This window comes from Rousettus aegyptiacus, unplaced genomic scaffold (genome assembly GCF_014176215.1).
Source record: "Rousettus aegyptiacus isolate mRouAeg1 unplaced genomic scaffold, mRouAeg1.p scaffold_m13_p_16, whole genome shotgun sequence".
Lineage (NCBI taxonomy): Eukaryota > Metazoa > Chordata > Mammalia > Chiroptera > Pteropodidae > Rousettus > Rousettus aegyptiacus.
In genome coordinates this window covers 30,918,565-30,943,755 of record NW_023416291.1, presented here as the reverse complement: position 1 = coordinate 30,943,755, position 25,191 = coordinate 30,918,565, and the positions used below count along the sequence as shown (strand labels likewise).

The 25,191-nt window shown below is 33.1% G+C and overlaps 1 long non-coding RNA gene across 2 annotated transcripts in view; it reads right to left on the bottom strand.

The window, feature by feature from the left end:
* Positions 1-24,290, bottom strand: part of LOC107507552 — a 40,035-nt gene extending 15,745 nt beyond the window's left edge. For both annotated transcript variants that reach the window (XR_001596178.2, XR_001596179.2), the window contains exon 1: positions 24,169-24,290. This is a non-coding gene — a long non-coding RNA (uncharacterized LOC107507552). The remainder of the gene's footprint in view (positions 1-24,168) is intronic.
* Positions 24,291-25,191: the final 901 nt, after the last annotated feature.

Below are 25,191 nucleotides of genomic sequence, written 5' to 3'. Positions count from 1 at the left end.
AAAGGTAAATTACAGAGTAAAATGTTAAATTCATTGTTGGCACTAATTTTTTGATCCACATTCAAAGACTCCTGATCGTGTGTCGGGCACTGTCCTAGACACTGGGATAGGGTGTCAGGCAAAACCCAACACTGTAGTCATAGGATTTACATGCCAAGTGGGACATGAGTAGTAGGACTGAGTCCTCCACTTTTCCTACAAGTTGTGGGAAAGTAGAGACTTTGGAACTAAGCAAGACCTATGACTACTCTGTTTACTTCTTAGTGTGATTTTTGAAATAAGCTATTTTATCTCTCTGATTTTCCACTCTTCTATTTGCAAAGCAGATTATGCATTCACATAAGTTTCTTCAGCGGATAATGTATGACAAGATGTGTAAAGAGCATAGAACGTGATAGTTATTTCCCAACAACTGTTTCTGGAATCTGCTCCTTTCTATAAAAAGCAAGACTCTGCTGTAAAAATTGTCTCACTTATAGCCGAGAATTCAGAAAATCAGACAAATAGAAAAAAAGAACAATTTCTGGGTAAAACATCACTTCAAGTTACACTGGAAAGTAAATTAGAGAAGATATTATCGGTAGCAACATCACATGGTCCTCTGAAGTAGCCAGGTATACACAGAATATGGTAGCAGTTGGAGAAGCAAAGTAAAAGTATGCATTTATGCATAAAAGATTTAACATAAGACTGACAAATGAACATTCAAGGATGCTTATTATATATATTATAAATTATAAATAAATATATATAAATTTATTATATTTATTATATTATGTTATATTACAAGCAATGTGCTAAACGTTCTACATACATTATCTCATTTAATATATACTATAATCATGTGATTCATAGTTTATAAAGGAAAATTCTAAGTCCAGAAAGATTAAACGAAGTCTTCAAGATTACACTAATAAGTGGAAAAGGTGAAATGCAAGTCAAGAATAAACAATGAATATGATAGACAGTGGGAAGACAGTCTCAAGGAATAAAATATTAAAATTTCAAAAAAATACCCTTTCTGGTACAAAATATTTTCTAATATGGTACAGAGTGGGGCGCAGCTAAGGACCAAAACTGACACAGAGATGTATGTTTTCTCCAAAGAGAGCTATGTCTAAGGCAATTTCCTCAGCCACAGGTAAGACTTACCAGTAAGATGAGATTGGAAGTTAACAGCGTTGTCCATTATTTGTAATTTGACCACATGGATAATCACTCCTAAATCCATTTCATTCATTCTCAGTGCTATTTAATACCATTACACAATACTACGTTTTTTAAATAACTCCTCGAAATGAATATTAGGATGAGATTCATGAACCTGATGGACCCCAAGTGACAATAGCAATCGGAGTTGTCAAATCAGAGTTTTGCTACCTCCTCATGGGCAGACTGGACCAGTAACCCTTGTTAGTTAGAGAATGGCACTTCAACCAAGCTTATTTCTTATTCATTTGTATATTACACTGCTTTTGTTTGTCTTATAAATACATGTAAGTTTTCAAGTTCATTTAAAATGTATTACATCTCCTCAAACTTTTTCAGCTTAGGTATAAAAGTTGCCTAATACAGGAATCAAACAGCATGAGTCTATTATCCATGTAAATTTGTTTTAGACAACCAATATAATAATTCAAAATCACTGCAAAAATCAGTAGATACATTTTTTATCTTAATTACAATTAGTATTAAGAATCTGTCAGATACCCTGGTTAAGTTTTTTTATCAACAGTGAAATTTTATAGATTCAAAATTCAATAAAATTAACAATTTTATGGTGAAAAATCAGTTTAATTGCAAATAAGCTTCAACAAGCTTAATAGCTGACTTCTACATGGAAATAACTAGGTGAGAAGGTAGTAGGATAACATATTTAAGGTGAAATAAAAGAATGTCATACAAGAATCCAATGTCCAGCAAAACTATCCTTAAAAAATGAAGGAGAAAATGGTAAATTTCCAGGTAAGCAAAAACTGAGAATTCCTTACTAACTAACCTGGCCCACAAGAACAACTGTTTGGCAATTCCTCAAAATGTTAAAAATAAGGTTCCCATATGGCATCACAATTCCAATCCTAGATATATATTCAAGAGAAATAGAAACATATGTTCACATGAAATGTGTACGTGAATGCTCATAGCAGCTTTATTTTTAATAGCCAAAAAGTGGAAACACCCCAAATATGTATCAACTGGTGAATGGGTAAACAAATGTATTTGGCAATAGAAAGGATGAAGTACTGGAGCATAGATGACCCTTGAAAACACTAAATAAAAGAAGCCAGTCACAAAATACCACATATTGCATGATTCCATTTATATAAAATGTCCAGAAAAGACAAATCCATAGAGACAGAAAGTAGGTTAGTGGTGGCCAGGGGTTGAGGGAAGGGAGGAATGGGGAGTGACTGGTAATGAGGTGATGGAAATGTTACAAAATTAGATAGTGGTGATGGTCGCACAACTCTGTGAATATGTTTTAAAGATTACTAAGCTGTGCACTTTAAATCAGCTAATTTGATGGTATACGAATTATATCTCAATAAAGCTTTTATTTAAAAAATATAAAAGGTTAAAAGAAGAGCCTCTGACCCAGAACAAACCTATGATAATCATTTAACCCTCATCTCTTTTGTCCACAGATAAGGAAACTGTAGCCAAAATAAGATAGAAATATTGCTTTAGTTGAGTGCGATGTCAGTATGTGTTCCACTACATCATGTAGGTAGAGCGTTTGGATAAGTTATGTGAGAGCGAGCACTTGAAATTGCTCAGATATGTGTTTAATATCCAAACAATATGTCCTCTTTTTTCTTTCAGAGATCTTGGGAAGATTACTCCATTGGATAAACATTCACATCTATAAACAAGGATCTGTTGAAATGTAATTAAAGTTTGCATTGTCGAAATTTAAAAGCAGTTTAAGAGGTTTAGCATACAGATTGTTGGACTCAAACAGACCTGACTCCAAGTTCTCACTCAACAGTGTGCCTTCAGATTGGGTTGCTTAACCAAGCTAAGCCTCACTTTCTCCAAATGCAAATTAGCCAATGTGAAAAAATATATTTAGATAGTGTTGTTTTAGAATTGAGAAAATGTATATGATATATTTATCCTAGTGCCTAATACATGCAAAAAAAATTAGTAAGTTATTTTAACAATGAGAATGATGACAGTGAGGTGATATTGTTCTCAATAACAGAGTACAGAGGTTATATAAGCAGGTCCTCTTCTTTTTTCTGGGGTTCCTGGTATCATCATGGTAATTTATATAATAATGCATCATTGGAGTCAGAGATGACATCTTCTCTTCTCACTTGTCCACATGGGAAAATCTGAGAATACTGAGAGAAGCAAGAAACCAAAACAGAAAGCAATAAAGTTAATAAAAAGGGCTTCCTTTCATACCTTTTGCTTTGCCCCTCTATCTGTAATGCTGATTTCCTCTTTGTTGCCATTGATTCAGCAGCCACTGATGATAAGGAAATTAAGTGAATAGGATGTTCAAGCATAAGGAGATGTATACCTAAATGATCAATATATTTCAAAGACATTGCATGTGTGTAAAAAAGTAAAAATATGTTATACAAATAGAAAGAAATCTTGGGGGAAAAAAACTCAAAATCTATTGTGCATGACCCTTGTATATTGACATAGTTTTTTTGTCCATTTGTCATTTCTTATTGTTAGGAGGGTATAAAAAATAATAGACCATGACATTTTCTAGAGATTGCATTTGTTCATATCTCTCTATGACACATATAATATTTCATAGATATATACTTATTAGAAGTAACCAAGACACAGAGAAAAGGACAAGAAAGTATCATTTACTATGGGCCAGTAGGTTATTTCATTCAGTCCTCTACAGTCATATATGGTAGACATTAGTATTTTAGTTCTGTAAATGAAAAATCTATGACTTATAGGGACATAAGGACACACAGCTAATAGGCAGCACATGGTCATAGGTTCTCCCACTAACATGATTTTTTAAATAACAGCTTTATTGAGATATAATTTATATATCACACAATTTACTTCATAAGAGAAAAACAAATTTGTCAAAATTGAAAAGCTGATACTTTTCCTACTATCTAAAAGTGATAAAAAATGTATTTTATTATGCCAATGACAAGTTAAAAAAAATAAAGTTCACATCTTAGATGTTAAAGCTCATATCAAAGATTATAAGAAAGTCATGCAGGTATGCCCTAGATTATTTAAATTTAAAGAAATTTAATTTCTTTAAAAAGGAAACACTGGAGGGTTAAGTCATTCTGGCTAGGAATAATCTAGATTCCAACCCAAACCTTGGAAGCCATACCCCATGTTACCTCCAGCGCAAGTTTAGTTCAAATTCCAGATCTCTCTCTCATGGACCATATGACTATGGACTTGACATTTCAAAGATTCCATTTCCTCAGAAGATTGATGCAAGTTTTTAATAAAATGTTTATAAAGTATCTTTTTCAGTGTCAGGCATGTATTATAGGCAATTTCTTTTTCTTTGTCCTCTAAAATACAAATATTTCTGAGAAACATAAAGCATTAAATAAATTTTCATTAGATATTGAATTATCACATATATTACCTCTCAACAATCAGGGGTACTGTCTTACTTTTTAAAACGGAGTGGTAGGAGTGAGACAAAGATGAGAGAGAGGGAGAGAGGAGAATGAGCGTTATTAAAGAGAGGATAAGCCAGCATAAGAAAACCTCAATTAACAATACACTGTATCTGGGGATATCTTCTTTTTAGGCCAATTTTAAACTGAAACTCATGCTCTCAAGGCCTCATGAAATCTTCGTTTCCTATTTTGTATAAACAGGGGCTAATGATTGCTCTGGAAAATTAAAGATTAGAATATATATCCTACTTAAAATGTTCACATTTGATATAAATAGATAACAAAAACTATGCTATTCAAAAGAAATAGTTTTGTGCCTGGATTAAACGTGCTTTCCAGCTCTTAGATATGTCATATATCTTACGTACGAGACATACACCTACAGCTCTATGTTGCATTATCAAGCTGCTCACTCATTCATTTCTTGTTAACTAACCAAGCCTTGAGCTAGGCTGAGGGCAGGTGGCAACAGCAGAAGGGTAAAAAGACATAAAATGCTATTCTTGCCCTTAAGGAGTTAACATTCCAATAGATACAAAATGTCTTATCACAACCTTTTTATGACAATCACTAAGTTCAGTAGGATGAAGCTGGCTAATTTTAGACTGAGAATTGTAAGGACGAAATGTAGACCATATTTGTGTGATTCTTCATAGTCGTGCCTAAATTCTGTGACCAGGCTTTTGGAAGCTGCTATTTCTATGTGGTATTGAGCCCTCTGCCTCTTCTATATTTAGCAAAATATTTTCTTAGTTAATAAAGACAAACAAGACTCCAAATATGATTTTAAGATCTTGACACAGAATTTATATGACTCAGCAGAAGAGATAAAAACCTTCGTTATAGCTAACAAGAGACCTCCCCATAGAATTAATAGGTAGCAATGTCATGAGAGATAATATGAAAATGATAAGGCTCAAATTTAACTAATTTCCCTCAATTCCTGCTGAGGAGCTATCCCTTAGCATTTACAGCCTTGACCACATGACTCCTTGAAGGTTTATTTGCAAACTTGTCCCACCGTTCCACATTAGCTTCTGCGTTCAGTTTCAGGATTGGGACAGAGATTGCTTGTCCTGGGCCAGGAGCATTATAGATTCTTGGTTATCAAGGCAATTGCACTGATGAGACAAAAGCATTATATGAATTCATTGGGAGCCAATAGGCATTATTTTAGCACTCTCCCTTCTCTCCCCTACCCTTTAACAAGGGACCCTGGAGGAAGTAAAATCACCCTGCACTCCCTAACACAGGACAGATGACAGTTCCTTTCATTGTTGGGTCAGTTTTATAATTTTATGAACAGGACAGAGGCTTCCAGACTTGCCTCCCCCATTTTTTCTTCTTTGCCACTGCTTGAGAGGGCTTACTTTCTGCTTCTCAAAAACCATTTCCACTAAAGTCGTTCAGCAGATTCAGCTTCAGTCTTGCATCTTTCCTCTAAACTTTGACTCAGTAAGAGTCAATCTTTTATTTAATTTCCTTTCAATTGTATAAAGGGTCTTAACTTTATAACTTCCGACTTTTAATAAAATTGATTGCCGTGCACTAGTTAATTACATTTGCACAATCTCCAATTGCTCATCAAAAAAAAAAAAAAATGAAGTTCTATATTTTGCTTCATTACGAATTAAGAAAATACAATTCTAACATCAGTAGTAAGAATTATCTTTCCCTATTTCATAATATAAATAAATGTTAAGAGATTTTCTCTTTAACGTATGCCTGCCACCGAAAAGACCCCTTCTCGAACCCATCTTCAGATGCAGGATTTCTAAACTATGACAGCTATAACCTTGAATATTCAACATTCAAAAATATGTCTGTCCATCTTCACCCAGTGCCATGTACTTCAACCCCGTGCAAAGGTGGGTTTATCCAGGAACTAGGAAATATTTTGTTCATGGCCTAAAGTCTGCCATAAGAATTACCGCATAGGGCATTGGTCGACTTTCCTCAAAAACTGTGTTTTATTTTTGCGCTTCATAATTTGCAGTACTATTTTTAATTAATTAACTAAAAAAGCTCTGTAAAAATATACAGGTTACATTGAACAGTTCTAAAGAGATCTTTCCGAATTGATGGTATCCAGAGTTATCAAAATTTATTATCTGTACCCTTGTCATACAACTGCTTAATCCATTAATCACACTTATTTCTGTGTACATTTTAGAAGTTATTTAATTTATTAGATGTTCAGACTATCACATGTAAAACGTATATAATAATATGTACTTTTTATATTTGTTCTGAGGATTCATTTTTAATTGTCTTTAAAGTAACTATGGTGAGTAATTACTTTTTATTCTTTAGTTTGGTTATTCTTTTGATCCCCTGCATCCCCCCTTCTTCAATCTGTAAGGATTGAGATTTGGGGAACAAAAAGCCTCCTGCCCTCAAAATTTCAGATACTTTTCCTGAATGATAAGAATAAGGCATGGACACTTGATATAATCCTAACCAATCAGATGGTGTTTTTCTAGATGGATGACCCTATCTGGAAAAAAAAATTCTGAAATGGTTTAGAAGCAATATCAATTTTCGCATGGTGGCGCCCACAATCCATGTGTGCTGCCAGCAGCCTTTCCCTGGACCATCCATTGATCAGTAGCAGTGTCAGCGCCAAAGCCAATGTTCCTGTGGTATCGCCTTGGTGGTGACTGCCCATTTAGTTGACCTTGCCCTTCCCTATTTCTAAATCTTCACAATAAATTAATGTTTATTTTCTAAATAAATTTGAATAAGTTTTATGTTTAAATAAATCAGAATAAGTGTCTGCTGCTTACAAAAAGAACCCTCAATGCAAAGATCAGTACGTCATGGATTCTCAATAAATTTTAATATTGTCCTCCTTGATCCTACAAAACCTGTCAGTTAAACCTATTTCGTAAAGCCCTTTTTAACCACCCCCTCTTTAAAAATGTGCACTTAGAACCAATGAATGCCTACAATATTCAGTTGTGAAATATTGTTCTATCAATATAGAGGAGAAGTCTTTATGGAAAATCCAGTATTAATCAAGACCTTGAAAGACAGGTAAGATTTTGACAGATTTTGAAGCCCTTACCCAGGCTGAGATGGGTGCTGGAAGTTAGTACTAGGAAAGGAGGTTTTTTCGTGTGTGTTTCTTTATTCTTAAAATAACTAGAGCAACAAGATAAATAATAAGTAAACTAAAATCCTATAAAAAGAAAATACCAAAAGCCAAATTTGTGGTACTGTGGTGTTATTTGTATGGCATGAGAGTGGGAGAAAAGAAAAACAAAAGAAGCTATAAACAAGGCAAAACTCAAATAAAATGAAAACTAAGATCATGTGTATATACATATATATTTTATTTTCTGCATATGTATTTTTATCATACATTAGATTCACATGGGAAAATATAGTATATTCCCTCATAACACAATAAACATGGTTCAAAATTACAACCAAGCAAAAGGCAAGGCTGTATTAGTGTGAAGTTAATGCAATCACTGCAGTGAACATCTTTCTAAATGGAGAATCCTGGGGACTCAGATTCTGACTGCCTCCCACTTTCCCCAGCCCTTCCCAGATGACAAGAACTTCAGCCTGCCTACATTTGACAACAGAGAAGTAAAGGGAGCCAACTGCCAATTGCATTGTGTCCAAATCTGCATTATTTCTGAGCGTGTAATGGCAAAATTTTACTCCTCCAAATAAATACAACACTGGCATACGTTTATTTAAAAACAGGAAAATATTATTTTTGTCTTTCCTATTCAAAGTTGTTTAAATCTTGAACTGAATTCATATATCCCTTCACATTCTTCCTTTTTTTTAAGTGGAAAGATACCAACACAAATGAAGTTTTTCTTAAATCAGTCATTTGAAAGCCATGATGGTCCAATCACTTCTGAAGAAAATGTTTTAGCAATTACTTTTGTCAATATGCATGGCCCTGATCCGAGACTTTATTTTATTCAAAATAAGCCATAGTGAATAGAGTATTACACATGATCAACATTCGGGAACTATTCGCTGAATTATTTAAAAGTTAGTGCAATGCTGCTGTTAAATAAAGCCACACTATTTCTAAGTAATTCTTATAGCTTCATTGCAATGATTATAAATGTACATGTAATCCTTGTGGAATATAGTTGTTTAATCAATTGCAGTTACTATCAGAGGATTTCGTGCTTGAAAAGTAATAGATGGTGTTTAGATGCTCTAGACTCTAGAATATTTCTGAGCTTCAATCTTATCCTCTTAGCCTTAACTTCTATACATACATATATCTACATATATCTAGATATATTTCTTCCTTGATCTTGCATTAAATTATATAAATTAATAATACTTATAAATCTCTAAAGGTTCCATGGAATTTGATCTAAATTATAAATATTCTAATGCACAACCCACTTGCAATTCCTAATTTCTGTGGTCTATCTGCTGGTAATTGCCTAATCTGAATAATCAAATTGCCCAAAGGAGCTTTTTGCTTTATAAATCTTAAAGGATGCCTTGGACAGCATGAGACATCCACACAGTTTATTACATTTTACTCCATAAGAATTCTTCCCGTGTCTTCATGTGTTCCATATGCTTCACATAGAGCCATAATAATAGCTATTATCTATTAGGTGATGACTATTTGCCAAATTATCCATAACACTTTAAAGTGGATATGTTTTACCCATTATTCTCAAAGGTACTAAGACTAAAAATATATATATTAAATAACTTTTCCAAAGTCAAACTATTTGTAGATAAAAGAGAGAGTTTAAAGCCTTCGCTCTTTGACCCTGACAACCACTTTCTCTCATGTTACATTTTCTTATTGATTTTATGAGATTTTAGTAAATCTCTGCTATGTCTTTGGCTGTTTTATGTTGTTTTCCTAAAATTTTCAGCTTCGCACCCAGTGTTTTACTTTCTTGACCTGGTTGCTTCCCCTCTCCTGACTTGGCTTTTGTTAAGTGGCTATCTCAATGGTAAGAAAAGAAAAGAAACTAATCTTTTTACTGTAGAAGCAGAGTAAAGTATGAGAAATGTCTTTTCTAAATAGGGAAATATCAAATAAATGGAGAGAAGTACAAGTAATGGAAGAATGTTGCTTCACATTTAGCTAAGAAGAAACTTTGTAAAAACATGCAATATTCTTTCTTTTCCAAGCTCATTCCTACTACATGTAAAATAACCATGAAATTCTTTCTTTTTTCTCCTTGCTTTCTTTTTTCTTCATAGATAATTAATTTTTACCATAGAACATATTTAGAAGGAACCATTTTTCCATGAAAATATATACCAGTTAGTCAATGTCTCAGAATTAATAAACTCTGAATTAACATGAAAATAAAGAAAAATAGAGTAAATTGTCTAGATTTGAAAGAGCAATGTTTTACTGAAATGAGAATTAAACGATATAAGGCAATCTCTAAGGAAATTAAAAAGTGGGCTTTCTTTTTTATCTGCCACTTTTCTGATTAAAAAAGTTATTAAAATAATGTTTGATAAAATCATGTGTTTTCATTAGACTTTATCTAATGGAAGTTTTCTGTAACTGTCACAGTTATATTTCTAATAGAAGAGTATGAATGAACTTCTAATGAAAGTTTGTCATGTCTACAGAAGCGCCGTCCCACAGAACTTTCAGCGATTATGGAAATGTTCTGTACTGTCCAATCCAGGAGCCACCAGCCACGTGTGGATATTGAACACTTTAAAACATAGCTAGTGTAACCGAAGAACTGCATGTTTAAGCTTATTTCACTTTATTTTTATTTTAAATTTAGCCACATGCAGCTAGTGCCTACACTGCTGGGCAATAAAGCTTGAGAGAATTATATAAAAAGGAAAAATGTCCAAAAAAACCACTATGTATTATAGATGAATTATTCAGAGATTGATTTAGTTTTTCTCTAGACAATGTCGGCCTTAAAACTGAGATTTAGAACTTTCATTCATTTTTGTGACATTTATATGTTGAACATTTTTAAAAAATGTTGTGAGAAAGACAAGTAGAAATTAATACAGCTAAAACTAATTTTAAAAACCCAAAATGTTAAATAGACTTAAGATACTGATTTTTCTGAAGCATAAGTCTGGCTTACCCAGTCCGAAAAATAAAAAAATTAAAGTGTCAAGCAAGGACCATTGTAAAGTCACATAAATTCTGGTGAGGAAATAGTGGATCAGATTTCTCGAAGATCAGAGATAACTATGACGGAGAAAGTTAATTCAAATTAAAGCAAAATTATTAAGATTAGAAACAATTATTACCATTATTATCGTTACTCTTTGACCGCCTATTTTGTTAGTCTATTGAAGCAATCTTTACGGACAAAAAGAACTATGAGATACAGTCCTTGACCTAAAATATGCTTCAATAAGCAAGGCCTTATTACTCATCCGAGCATGGTTTTGTAACAGGTAATGCTGCATAAGGTGAGGGGGTAAAATAAAGAACAACAGATCTAGTATAATTCTTTTTTCTCTTGCTCACTCATGCATGCCAATAGCTTGAAAGCCCAGGTTCTAATACTTTCTTTGTATAGGTATCAATAGGAAAGTTGCTAAAAAAGTTAATGTTTTAGCCCCACCTAGAGAAATTCTTATTCAAATCTGGTATTAGAGGGGATGTTGAACAGTAATTTTTTTCAATAAGGAACAAGAAACTAATAAATACCGGTTTGGAGATTTGAAGGCAAAATTTTATTTTCTCTATCATAGATTTTATTATCTACAAGTGTTTATTAAGGATCCATGCTTATGATTCTATCTTTAGTTTTGCACAAAAGTTTCGCGTTTGAGATGTCAGATATGGCCTACGTGCTTCCACTGCCTCAGCCATCTCCGTATTTTCATGTTCTCATTTACGTACTACCTATTTTTCAAGACTCAACCTGATTTATCCCATCAAATGTTTGCCACTTTAATAAAATTCTCCACATTCTATTACAATAATCATCCTTTTAATACTATCCCTCACTAATTTGAGGGTCCTCAAAGGTGAGGTCTCAATAATATTCATGTTTGTAACCCCAATATTTAGTTTAGTAGGTTCTTAGCACTTATTAAATGAATAAATTGGAGTTGGAAGAAAAGAGTGATACCATTTAAACACCACAATTTATCCTCCACTCATGCATTTATTCATTCACTCAACAAATATTTACAAAGCAACTATATGTGCCAGACACTATTCTAACCACTGGTGGTCTAACAATAAGTGAACCAAACAAAAACACCTACTTCCCTGGAATTCACTTTCAAGTAGAAAGAGACAAGCAATACACAAATAAGCAAAACATATAATATGTCAGATGGTAATTAGTTCCATGAAGGCCTAAAGCAGAGAAGCGTGATGCAAAGTTTAAAGCTAATATGATCAGAGATGGCCTCACAAACAAGGGTTATATTTGAGTAGAAAAATGAAGGAAATGAGCAAGGAGTCTAAATGGGCAGGGGGGAGTTCTAGGCATTTGGAACAAGGACAAAAGCTGTAAATCAAGAGTGATAGTAACTTCCTGTGAGGGTCAGTTAGGGTGCTAAAATGAATCAGAGTAAGCAAGAAGGGAGGTTGCTTGGGATGACCTCAGAGGTAATATATAGAACTTTAAGTTTGGTTATGAATGAGATGAAAGGCCTTGAATGGGTTTTGAGGTTTTGAGCAGCAGAGTAATAGAAGCTGATTGACTTTTTTTTTTTTTTTTTTTTAACCAAGGTTGCTATGTCTTCTGTATTGAGAAACGATCAAAGGGAGAAGAGTCACAGAGCAAAACAGGCAAGAAGAAAGCATTATAAAAATCCAAGAAAAAAGAGATGATGTCTGAGATAAGAATAATAACTATGGTAGAATCAGATTCTGTAAATATTCTGATTTGATTCTAAACTTGTTATGGTAGTGAGAGAAACAATGAAAGATGTATTTCAATTTTTTACCCAAGCAACTGAGAAAATGGTGTTGGCTTTTACTAATCTAAAGAAAGCCCAGGGGAAACCAGTTTCAGAGGGACTTTAGTTTGGATTATGTTGAAATTGAATACCTAATGAATATTCCCCAGTCTTGGCTGTCAATATACATTTGAGAATTGTTGCAAATAAATATTACTTAAAAACACAGAATTAAGACTTAGAAAATGAGTTTAAATAGAAAAGATAAGAAGCCTAAAAACTGAGCCCTGTGACCAAACCAACATTAAAAGTACTAGTAGATGAGAAGCAGCAAATGTGACTGGGGAGGTAGGAAATAACTAGGGAAGTATAATGTCCTAGTCCAAAAAGAGAGGGGATCAACGATGTTCAGTGATGCTGTTAGATTACATATAAGGAGGTCTGAGAGTCAGTGTAAGCAGTGGGCGGTCACTAAAGATGCAAACAAGGGCAGTTGTCATGGAGAAGCAAAGATGAAAATGTGAATAAAGAAGATTCCAAAGAAAATGGGAGGAAAGAAATTAGAGACAGCGAGTAGATAGATATTACTTCTGGGAAGAGTTTTCTTGTAAATGAAAGGAATGAAATAGGATGGTAGTTAGAATAGATAATGAATGCATAAACAGTTTCATTTTTGTTTGTTCTGTTTCTTTTCATAAGGGAGAGAACTAGTGTGCATGTACGATGAGAAACGTGAAATATAGAAAGAAAAATTGTGATGCATCGGAGAGAAAGAAGAGCTTCTGCTGCCATATCTTTAAATAGGCAAATAAGATAGAATTGATACACACAGAGGGGTTGCCCTGTGCTAGAAGTGCAGAAAGTACATTCATTGCAAAAGATGAAAGAGTAAACATGCCCAGATGCAGCAAAGGGGTAGATGTCATAGAATGAGCTTGTGTGTAATCTCTGATTGCATCTTATTTCTCAGTGAAAAGAAAATTAAGCTTGTCAGTTGAGAGTTAGGGTGATGAAAGGATCGTCGAAGATTTCAGAAGAGAAGGGAAACGATATAATAGCTAATTAGAAGAGTTGAAGAGTGAATATAGAGAAATGTAGGATGGCAATTGGACAGCTTGAGTGTTTCACCAGAGATTAGTTATCATAAATGTAAAGTGAGGTCTGTTGGCATGGATGATGTGCGTTTCCTCCAACTGTGGTCACCTGCATAGATGGAAGTACAGAATAATAGATGATGATTGAAATTTAACAGCAGTAAAGTGAGTACAATAAAGTAAAAGAGGGGCAAAGGAGTCATGTGTGTGGCAAGTAAGTTCATTCATACTCCCAAGAACTCGATGTGCAGGCTGGAACCTGCAAAGCTTGTTGAAAAACGCGGACTTGGAAATCGTGTTCACCTTTTACATCTTCATTTAAAATATACTCTACATAAGCTATAATTTATTTTTTCCTTTGCCTAGTCCAAAGGCATTTATTTACACATACCCTTTTATCCAGAAACCAGTGCTACTAAAAGAAAATTATCCTTTATTGTTTTATAAGAACGGAAATATATAAAGGAAAATAGTTAATGTTAAAATAACCAAATTTCAAAAGAAAATTGAGAATATAAAGGTCAGTGAGGAGTACAATGCATAAAATAGACCCCAAAACAGATTCTTGTGATCACATAAAGAATATATAGGATTGACACTTAATGCTTATTTAATATTGAAAAAGGTATCTGCAAGAAAAGATATCATAAAGGATTAAACTTCAATTGCCTTGCTATAATCAGCAGCCTGTTATAATTATCATCTACTTAAAATTCACAGGAGAATTCACCTTTTAAATATTGTCATTTCTCAGGATAAAAAAAGTAATTTAAAAATGACATAAAAAATGAACTCATGGCATCCAGAAAGAAATTATTCTATTAAATAAAGGTAATCTTTCTTCATCACCATCATCATCAAAATGTGTCCAAATATTTTCATTTCTCTTGAGTAAAATACCTAGGGTGAAACTGCTGAGTGTAAGTATATGTTTAACTATTTAAGAAACTGCCAAATTGTTTCCTATCGAGGCTGTTCCATTATATTCTCCCACTAGCATGTGTGAGCATTCTAGTTTCTCCACATCTTTGGTAACCCTTGTTATTGCCTTTTTGATTATAGTCACTCGAACGAAGTGAGGTGGTTTCTCATGCTGATTTTAACGTGCATTACTATAATAGCTAATATAGTGAACATCTTTTTTTTCTGTGCTTATTAGCCACCTGTACATCTTAGTGAAACATCTATTGAAATCTTTAGCCTACTTTTTAATTTTTGGTCTTCATATGATTGAGTTCTAAGAATTTATTATCTATTCTGGATACAAGTCTTTTTTCAGATATATAATCTACAAATATTTTATTCCAATCTGTGACTTGTCTTTTCATTTTCTTATTAGTGTCTTTGAAAAGCAAACTTTTAAAAAAATTTAATGGTGTCCAATTTACTATATTGTCTTTTCAGGATTGTGTTGGGAGTCATATTTAATAAATCATTGCCTAAGCCAAGTTCATAAAGACTTTTCTATTGTTTTCTTCTACAACTGGTACTATTGCAGCTTTTAAGTTTACATCTATGATCCATTTATATCAAATGTGCACATATGGTGTGAGGTAAATTCAATGTGTGTGTGTGTGCGTGTGAATATCCTATTGTCTTTGCACTAATTATTGAAAGTCTATCATTCTCCCCACTGAATTCCACTGACATTTTTAATGAAAATAAACCAACCACAAATGTATGTGCTTATTTTCGGAGTTTCTAATTTTTATGTCTATGGATAATAGATTAAAAAATAATCCTTTGATACAATCTATATCATTGCCAAAGATACTTGCACAATTTTTTAAAGTGCTTACATGAATAATAACTATATCTCTAATTGATGAAAATGATTATTCTATAATAGTACTAAAACAAGTTCTAAACTATAGTCACCTTAAAATATTGACCCGATATGTTTCTGCAAACATGTATAGTAACACATTGATTATGAAATTATAAAACTGATAATATGCTTTAATAATTTTCTATAGTTCAAATACAATTAACATGTTAAGAATTAAAATTAGTACTTGAGTAATTAACAGTTGTCTTTGAAATGTCATTAAACAATTATGATGGGTAAACTGTATTTTTTGGATTCTGCTTTCAGACCTGGGACTTTATTGGATCTAACAGAAAAGTTATGATATTTTCGCCAAGGATAAGAGACCCATATTTATTTGTTCACATTCTTCTTTTCTTAAGTGAAATAAATAACAGCACAACTTGTCACTTTACCACAAGACTCTTCTGAAATGAAACATATGAGCTATTCTTTGGAAATGTATAAAGAAAAATGAAAGTAAAAGCAAAGAACATTTCTAAATGTTCTTGCGGGGTTCCTGTTGCTACAGAAACAATTTCATAATATGTATGAAGTTTATATTTCTCCCAGGGATATCTGTGTTGAAAACAGAATAAGAAAAATTGCATCAGTGAAAAGCAGCAAAATAAAAACTGGTTGGAAACCTCAGGAGAAATAGCAAAAGCTTTAAATTCTACCAAAATTAAAGTTTAAGGGTTTTGAGTTTTTTCTAAGATTTTAGAATTTATACCACAAGACCGAAATAGCAGAGGGTAAACTGCTGGTAACTTAACTATCTTTCATAAGTGTTAAGAAAAAAGAAAAGGAAGAAGTCCTTCTTTACTTTAGATATTTCTGAATTCTAGAGGGATACATGGTAAGTACAGAAACAAATTAAACCATTTACTTTTGAAGTCTCCACAACATTTTCATAAAATTATGTCAGAATGGAGATACTATACATTGAAAATTTAGTAATACTGACTATTTCACTCTACTTTTGGTTATCCTAAATTGGTGTGTGTATTTTTTTGAGAATTATAGTAGCAAAAGAAAATATACATAGAAAAAGATTCTGCCATGTGCTAGGTACACTCAAAGAGAGGCTGTGCCTCACTCAGAGGCACCCATCACCTAGACCTGGTATGTTAACTGTTCTCCAGTCCCCCTTCTTTGAGACATTGTCCTTGGCCAACAAGAGCCCCTTCCCACAGAAGGTTGTTTTCCCATTTTTCCTTCTGAGAAAAACCCACAGCAAACTCTGACAAGATATTACAAAAGACTGGCCCCCAATGTTGCAAGGGAGGACACCCTGTGGGGCAATCGATGTGGACCAGGCCGAGTCCAGACTTCATCTGAGACCACATTCCTGTTTGGCTCTCTCCTGCTCCCTACTGTGTTTCCCTTGCTCCCTTATAGGGAAAACAAGAATGAAAACAAAAACTCTACTTAAATAAGTTTGCATCAGGCTTTGTTTGGAGAGAATCTGAACTAAGAGAATCCTTACCAGAAGTAATTCTAGGAACCACATTCTCCATGAACTTTCCCCTCTCCAGCCTTATGTCCTGCACCCACCCTCCCACACGTCTAACACCCTCAGAATCCACTGCTGCACATGTGCCCCAGATTTTAACTAATATATATTAGTCAGATTCTGAAGTTCCTTGTAGGTGATTTCTTCCCAGACTTGAGTTTGTAATTATCCATCTGGACAGTCCTGAGATTTGACTCTGTCAGATTGGAAAAAAGCTTACATGGTGAGAAGGGACTGCTTCTGATGAAAAGGAAACCTTGGGATAATTTGGGGGCTCAAGATTCTCTGGCTTGCCTTCCTAAATGTGTTCATCCAAGATTCGGAGGTCCTACTCTCTTCTTATTATGTCCCTGATTTGACACAGGATAGCTGCTGAGTTTACACATTTTAGTCTTTGCAGATCTGTCTCCCTTATAATTAGATTCTTGGCCAGATTTTCAGCAAAGTCTGCCAAAGTTGCCAGAAATAAGAGGTTCTTTACAGCTACCAGAAATCCTCCAGTTATCAGAGACTGTCTTAAGATTGAAATTGACTGTCTCAAGTCTATCATTCTCTTTTTGCAATTTCTTCATTAGTACCAATATTTACCTTATCCCCATGTTAAGTACTACAATCATTGGGTCTGCCTGTATGTGTCCTCTATTTGTACTTTCTCTCAATTAAACAGAGGTAAAAATTTAAGGAATTGTAGTTTAACAGCACCCAAGAGTTATTATCATCCCCATTACCAGCCACAATGGATTATTTTAGATAGGTGAGCTATCCAACTCCTAAATCATATCATGAGGATTTGTTTTCTTCATATTAATTTTAACTATTTTACATACTTACTGTAATAACACATGTTTTCTGAGTTAGAAGCAGAACTTAAAGTAGGGATTTAAATACTGACACTTTACTTATGAGATGCAAACCAGAATAAAAAAAAATAAGGAAAAACAAAGTGAATAAAAACAAGAGTGAGACGAAGTGATGCAGTGCATCAATGCACTGGCTGCCCCTTAACATCAACCATGGAAGAGATTTGCAAAGATGAGTCCACCTGACACCCGAGACCTCTCTGGAAGGATTTCCAGGAAGAACCAAGTGAAATACTCTCGAACTGTAACTCACCAGAGAGAAAACAGAGGGGGGATTTACCAGCTCAGCTCCCTGCCGTCTTCTGTTCCCCATTGTCCAAGTCCTCATCCTCCTAACCCCATCATTTAAGGATGCAAACTCCTCTACACTTCCTAGGTGCATCATCTGGCCTCTTTCATGGCAACTTAAGGAGCTGAATACCATCATTCAGGGATATCAACAGGAAGAGAGAGAGATTAGTTGGGTCATTTGTCCTAGGACTTCTATTCACAAAAATGCTGAAATGTTAGCTTTTGATATTATCTTCCAATAGTTATAATAAATAAATGTTTATTACTTCTTTATAAAATGTGCATATTGAAAGGGATAACTTATTAAATGCAAAATTTAAATATACTGTGATAGGGCCTGAATCATGTTCCCCACGAAAATCATTGTTGTAGCCCTATACCACAATATGACTGTATTTGGAGATAAGACTTCTAAAGAGATAATTAAGGTTAATTGAGGTAATAAAGATGTGGCCTTAATCCAATATGGTAAATGTCCTCATAAGAAAAGGAAGAGACACTAGGAATATGCATGCGTGTGAACAATCATGTGAGGATGTAGTGAAAAAGTTAGCCGTCAGTAAGCCAAGGGGAGAGGCCCCAAGAGAAATCAAACTAGCTGATGCTTTGATTTCAGATGTTCAGCTTCCACCGCTGTGGGGAAATAAATTTGCATTGTTTAAGCCACTTGGCCTGGGCATTTGCTATTGCAGCCCCAGCAAACCAATATACTGTATAACATGTATTGTCTTCTTTTTTGTTTTTTTCTTCATTTTCTACTAATATTTAGGGAATTTTCAGAAACAGAAGTCACTAAGCCCTCTGAAAAGCTCTACATTTATTTTATCGTCCCTAAATGTTCCCCCATGGCATTTAGGAACCAAAAGATCAATAGATTCATTCTTTTAATTGACAAATTTATTAGTTTGTTTATGTTTAGTATCTTCGTATTTTGTTTCTCTGACTGGCACTCTGTGGACTTTTGAGACCACTAAAATGAAATAGAAATGCTTCCTGAACATCAAGTAAAATATTTTCTAATGCTAAATCTCACAACATAGAGATAAAATAGAAATAACTTTTACAGAATGCTGAAGCATTAAAGGCAAATGACAGACCTAGGAATTTTATACCTAAATATCTCATGCCTGAATATTATGCTTAAATTAAGAATAAAACTCAGTAGAAATATTTAAAGATTTAAAATAATTACACATAACCGCATAAAAAACTACTTTTATTTTACATTTTATCACTCACACCTAGTATGAATATGTATTATTATTTATTACCATTTAATGATTACTATTTTGTATTCATTTTTTTTCATTTTGTATCATAAAGGTTTTCATTATATCTGAGTATTACATTAATCATATTTACTGACTTCATATTGTTTCTTGATGTTGATCTGCCATAATTTAATTTGTATTTCTTATTGTTACTAAAGTTAATGTGTGTTTACCATAAGTATTCTTCTTTTGGGAAATGCACTTTGTCTACTTCTCTCTTGGGAACTTAGATTTCTTATAAATGTCATGGGATCATTTAAATAACCTAAGATTAAATATTTACTTAAACATTTATTATAATATTGCCCTGGGGCTATTATTCTTTCAAATAGCATCCTGAATTATTCTTATAAATACTGGAGTTTTTTAGTATCACTTAAATTTTGGGGGGAAAATACTGATTTATATAAAATTTAAATCTGTCAATCTTTTCTTTATGACTGAGCTATAGCTTCAATATAGCTGTGATTAATACACTAACCCTGGATTAATAAACATATATTTTTTCTTTATTTCTATAATCATTTTTCCTTTAAAATTGGGATTCAACTTATTTTTAAAAATTGTTTTCAATTCAAACATAAAATGAAATTCATAAAGACTGACAATATAAATTATGATAAATATATACAAAAAACATAATACGACCACTGAAAAGAATAAAATAAATCTAACTATGCTGATATAAAAGGATTTCCATGATATTAAGTGACAAAGCAAGTTATATTAGTACAAATAACATAATATAATCGGCTTACAAAGAGATCAAACAACTTTTATGTTCTTGCATATAAATTTTCTGAATTGTACACAGGAAATGCCTAATATTATTTGTTTGCAGAAAGTATAACCATAAAGAGAGATGGTTGGCAGACATTAATTTTCCATTTTATAATCTTCTTGATTAAAAAAGTGACTGATTAGCATTTTATTAAATCAATAAAATTAGCTAAGGATAAGGATAATAGAGATCTTTAGTATAACTAGTAGTCCAATATAGGATTGGTGAGTTCTAGTGTTTATTTTTTCTACTCTCCGTATGACTCTTTACAATTTTGCGATGTTCTTTATTTAACCTACAGACACAAATTTTATAGTGAAAAGTATAAAATCTGATTTCTATAATACCCCAAAATCAAAAGACTTGGATCATCCAACTCTTTAAACTTGAGTAGCCGTCAAAGTGCTACAAGTTAATTAGGAGGGTCTTACATATACTCAGAAAGAATTCCCTTTTTCCTCGATAACTTCAACTCCATGCTGCCCTTTTTTTTGCTTCTAGAGTGAGCCTTACCTGAGGACAACTAAGTTCATTCAGAGTGTTTCCACAAGAATCCCCCAAAGCTACCATTTCTATAGGGACAAGAGTAGTATTAGGTGTCTTACTGCAGTGGGAAAACGGATTTTCCCCCATTACCATACAAACTGTCACCTAAGATTAAAAGCAACACTATTCATAAAAATTGCACAAATTCTTTGCAGAAAAAATAGAGGCACTTTTGTTTCTACCTCATTTCTGACATCTTGTCAGCAACAGCTCTCACCAAACCACCCGTATCACTGAACCAACAAGTAACGTTTTATAGCGACAGGACAGTCTCAGTCCACAACTGCTCAAAAGCATTGTCACTAACTTGGCTCTTATTTTTATTTTACCTTCTGGGGCAGTTTTTTTTTCCACTAGAAACTTTGCTTATTGTTGGACTAATTAAAGGCGTGTTTTGAATGCTTTTCCCAGAACAAGACCACTATTAACATTGTGTCTTTAAGTATCACATATAAGGAGGCAGGTTTATCTTTAAAATGACAGGTTTTCAGGCTGAGATTTTTATTTATTTTTCCAGCCCAGATTTAGCTAGAATCAGGTCCAGGAACTTAGAATGTGCCCACTCAACCATCAGCTTCTGCAGGGGGAAAAAAAGCAACTTCCCAGCCTTTGGCATAGGGATGGAAGTTTGGCACTGTAATTATGTTTGTCCACAGTCAGTTGACACTTTCTACATCTCGCCAAAGGGAACATGGTGTCGTCCTTTCTTTGTTAAACTTACAAAGGTTTCAAGCATTTATTGCTAAGTAATTAATAGCTCTTGCATTTAAAGTAAACATGACCTTTTTCTCACTTTATTTTCTTGTTGGTCTATAAAAATAAATGTACTTGATTTGGGGTAGCTTTAAAAAGTCTAGTTAGCTGTGGAATCCTTGTTAATAGTATTAGTTTTTGATATATTCCTTTGGGTTTCAGTCATAGCACATAAACTAAAAAAAAAAAAAAAAGTCACAACACATCGTTAGAGTCCACAGCCTCCTCTTAACCAACATCACCAGAACACCAGCCCTAGAGATATTTTTCTCTTACCTGCTCTCCTGAGGCTCTTATGCTTATGAAGATTACAAGTGAAATTCAAAATTGAAGGAAAAAATGGTTCTTCATAATTAAAATTTGACAGAGTGACTTTTTTTCTGGGGTGAAGGAAATAAAGAACTGGACACAATCCAAGACAGAGAAAGAAGTTTATAGAAACAGAGTCTTGGAAGAAGTCACAAAAGATCATGGAGCAAGTGAGTAGTGAAGACTTTTAGGTCATTTATGCCTCTTGTGATTTTTGAGAAAATTCAAGGGAATGTAAATTCTTAAATTTCCATTTTACACAAACAGTAGCACACTAATATACCATTCTGTTCTTTGCTCTTTTAAACTTAACTCTACTTTTGTCATAATAGTATTGAATTCTATTATTTAATATATTTTATTTAATTGATTCTGTATTAAAGGATTTTTTAAACTAATTTTTAATATTACAAATAGTGTATAAAATTAAACACAACTTGCATTTTTCATATTTACAGATAAATATGTAGAAGTAACATTGTTGGTCCTGGTTTATCTTGAGAGAAAATATGAATTATTTTCTATATGAGTTGTAACAACTTATATCACCATTAATGATATATAAGAAAGTCTGTGACCCTTGCCTCCCAATTTCATCTATACAGAATATTTAAATTTGATAAATATGTCACTATGATAGTTTTAAAATGGTGAAGTCCGAATTTTCATCTTTTAAAATAGTATTTTAATAAAAGCTGAATTTTTATCTCTCTTATAATTGAGGATTAATATGAAATTATATCAATGATTCATTTTTGTTTCCTTTTGTGTAAACTGCTCATATCCTTTGATAATTTTTAATGAGGTTGTTAGTATTCTTATAATTTTGAGTATTTCTTAGAATTTACCTTAAAGGATCAAGAAACTAATTTCTGGGGGGAAAAAAATCAACATCTCTTATGTATATAGATGCAAAAATTCTCATCAAAATACAAGCAAAACAAATTCAACAACATATTAAAGAGTTATACAACATGGCCCAGTAGCATTTATCCCAGTATTGCAAAGCTAGTTCAATGTAAGAACACCAGTCAATGCAATACACCACATGAATAACGAAGGAAAAAATTCACAGGTTCATTTCTGTTAACAAAAAAAAAAAAAAAGGATGCCCTCCTACACTATTTCTATGCAACATTGTCTAGAAGTTCTAGCCAGAGAAATTAAGCAGGAAAAATAAATGAAAGGTATCTAAATTGGAAAAGATTTAAAGCAATTTCTACTCACAGATGACATGATTTCATATATACCAAAAAAAAAAAAAAATCAGCACAAAAATCAGTTGTGCTTTTATATACCAAAAATGAACAATCCAAAAAGAAATTAATAAAAATGACTCTTTACAAAAGAATAAAATGCCTAGGAATCAGCTTAACCAAGGAACTAAAAGACTTGTACATTCAAAATATGTTTAAAGGAAATTAAACAGTATCTAAACAAAGGGAAAGGCATGCAGTGTTCATGTAATGAAGAGCTAATATTTTTTAGATGGCAGTACTCCCAAAGCAATCTATGCATTCAATGTGATCCCTATCAAAATCCTAACTGCCTTTTTGCAGAAATGAAAAAGTTAATCCTCAAATTTATATGGACTTTGCAAGGAGCCATGAATAGCCAAAATAGTATTGAAAAGGAATAACAAAATTGAAAGACACTTCTCCATTTCAAAAGGTACTACAAAGCTACAGTAATCAATAAAATGTAATACCAGCATGGGAATAGACATACAGGCCAATGGAAAGTCCAAAAATAACCCCATTCATCTGCATCCAATTGATTTTTGACAAGAGACTTTCCAATGGAACTTAAAAGACTCATGCTCAAAGATCTCTCATAATTATAGTAAGCAAAATCTTTTTTGGACCAAGCTAACTCTAAAAAGTGCTATTTTCCTCACACAATTTATTTCTCTACATTTATGAAATTTTAATACAATTTCATTTTTAAGGGCTCATTCTATTTTGCTGAGATTAGAAATAACAATAATGTATGCAAAAAGAAAGGGAGAGATGAAGAGAAAAAATGGAAGGCTAGTAGGAAAGGAGGAAGGAGGAAGGAAGGAAGAAAAGAAGGATGGAAGGAAGGGAATGAGGGATGTAGGGAGGGAGAAAGGAAGGGAGAAAAAGACCAAAAAAAAAAAAAAAAGAGAGAGAGAGAGAGAGAAAGAAAGATAAGAAAGAAAAACCAGTTCTCCTGTTTGAGCTTTCAGGTTAGCCTATGGTAGCTAGGGAATATCTTTCTTATGGTATTAGTGTTTCTCAGGCCAATAGGTCTTAGTTCAAACTGCTAAAAGGGAGAAAAACTATTAAGTAATTGCCTTTATTCAAAGATCTTTACACAAACATCTTTTAGTAATAATTTAAAAATGATGAAAACAACCAACTAAAACCATAAATGCTTTGTTTCTTCTGCCAATTTGGTAAAGTAAAAATGAATAAAAACATACCTTCTTCCATCAGAGCATGTAGCTTTCTGCTTCATAATGAGCAAATCATGATAACCATCAAAAATAATCAACTTTAAACCTGCTGGTCAACAGTTGCAATTATTTCTGTTTTTTTTTTTTTTTTTTTTTTTTTTTTTGGCAGACCCAGAAATCTCTCAAAGAATAAGGATAAAGAATAGTTTGCACTTGGCAGTTTTATTATTCTTTTTACTGAGGGATCTCAAATGTACTTGACCTGCATTAATTCAACTTCACAAAACCAATTTTGATGTTCTGTCAAGGGTAACGTTTTTCTCAGCAGGGGAAGAATTCTTGACATGTTTATGAATTTTCTTCCTGTTTAATTGTAAGAAGTTGGTTTAACTAAGTGGTTTTGTCCTTCTAACAAATCAGTTTTGGGCAGATTAATAAGTAACCCAGAGAACTAGATATCCTAAAACCACTTGCTATCCAACTTCCTCTGTTTTGAAAACATATTTTGACAATTATAATTACTTCATATCAGACATTCCTCCTTTATTCCACTTTGGAATTAATTTTAGTTTCTGTTTGCCTCTCTCCAATCTCTTTTTTCATTCCTCCCTGTTATCTAATATGAACTTTCTTTTTTCACTGGTAGAAACCATATTTCTTTGAAGCAGAAATCAGATCCTTCCTAAAATAGTCTCATTTCTTTTACCTCTTTCTTTTATGTTATGGAGCCTTCTTATTGTTCTTTTTTTAATTGTTGATTTTATTTATTTGCCTTAGACTCAAAATGAGTGGATTTTCTCAGAAACTCTTGCTATCCACTTAAATGATTTTAGAGAACTTATTTAAGAATGCAAACTGGAGAAATGGTTACATGACTGAACAAAGTAAACTGAGAGGCCAGAGGATGGAGCCAGAATAATGGGGAAGAAAAGATAGAATAGAAACTAGAGCTTGCTCTGTAGTTGTGAAACTGGACGTCTTGTGTAAAAATGGCTGTGCTGCTTCAGTTTATCTTTAAACAGATTAATCCAAGAGCAGAGTCCACTATGA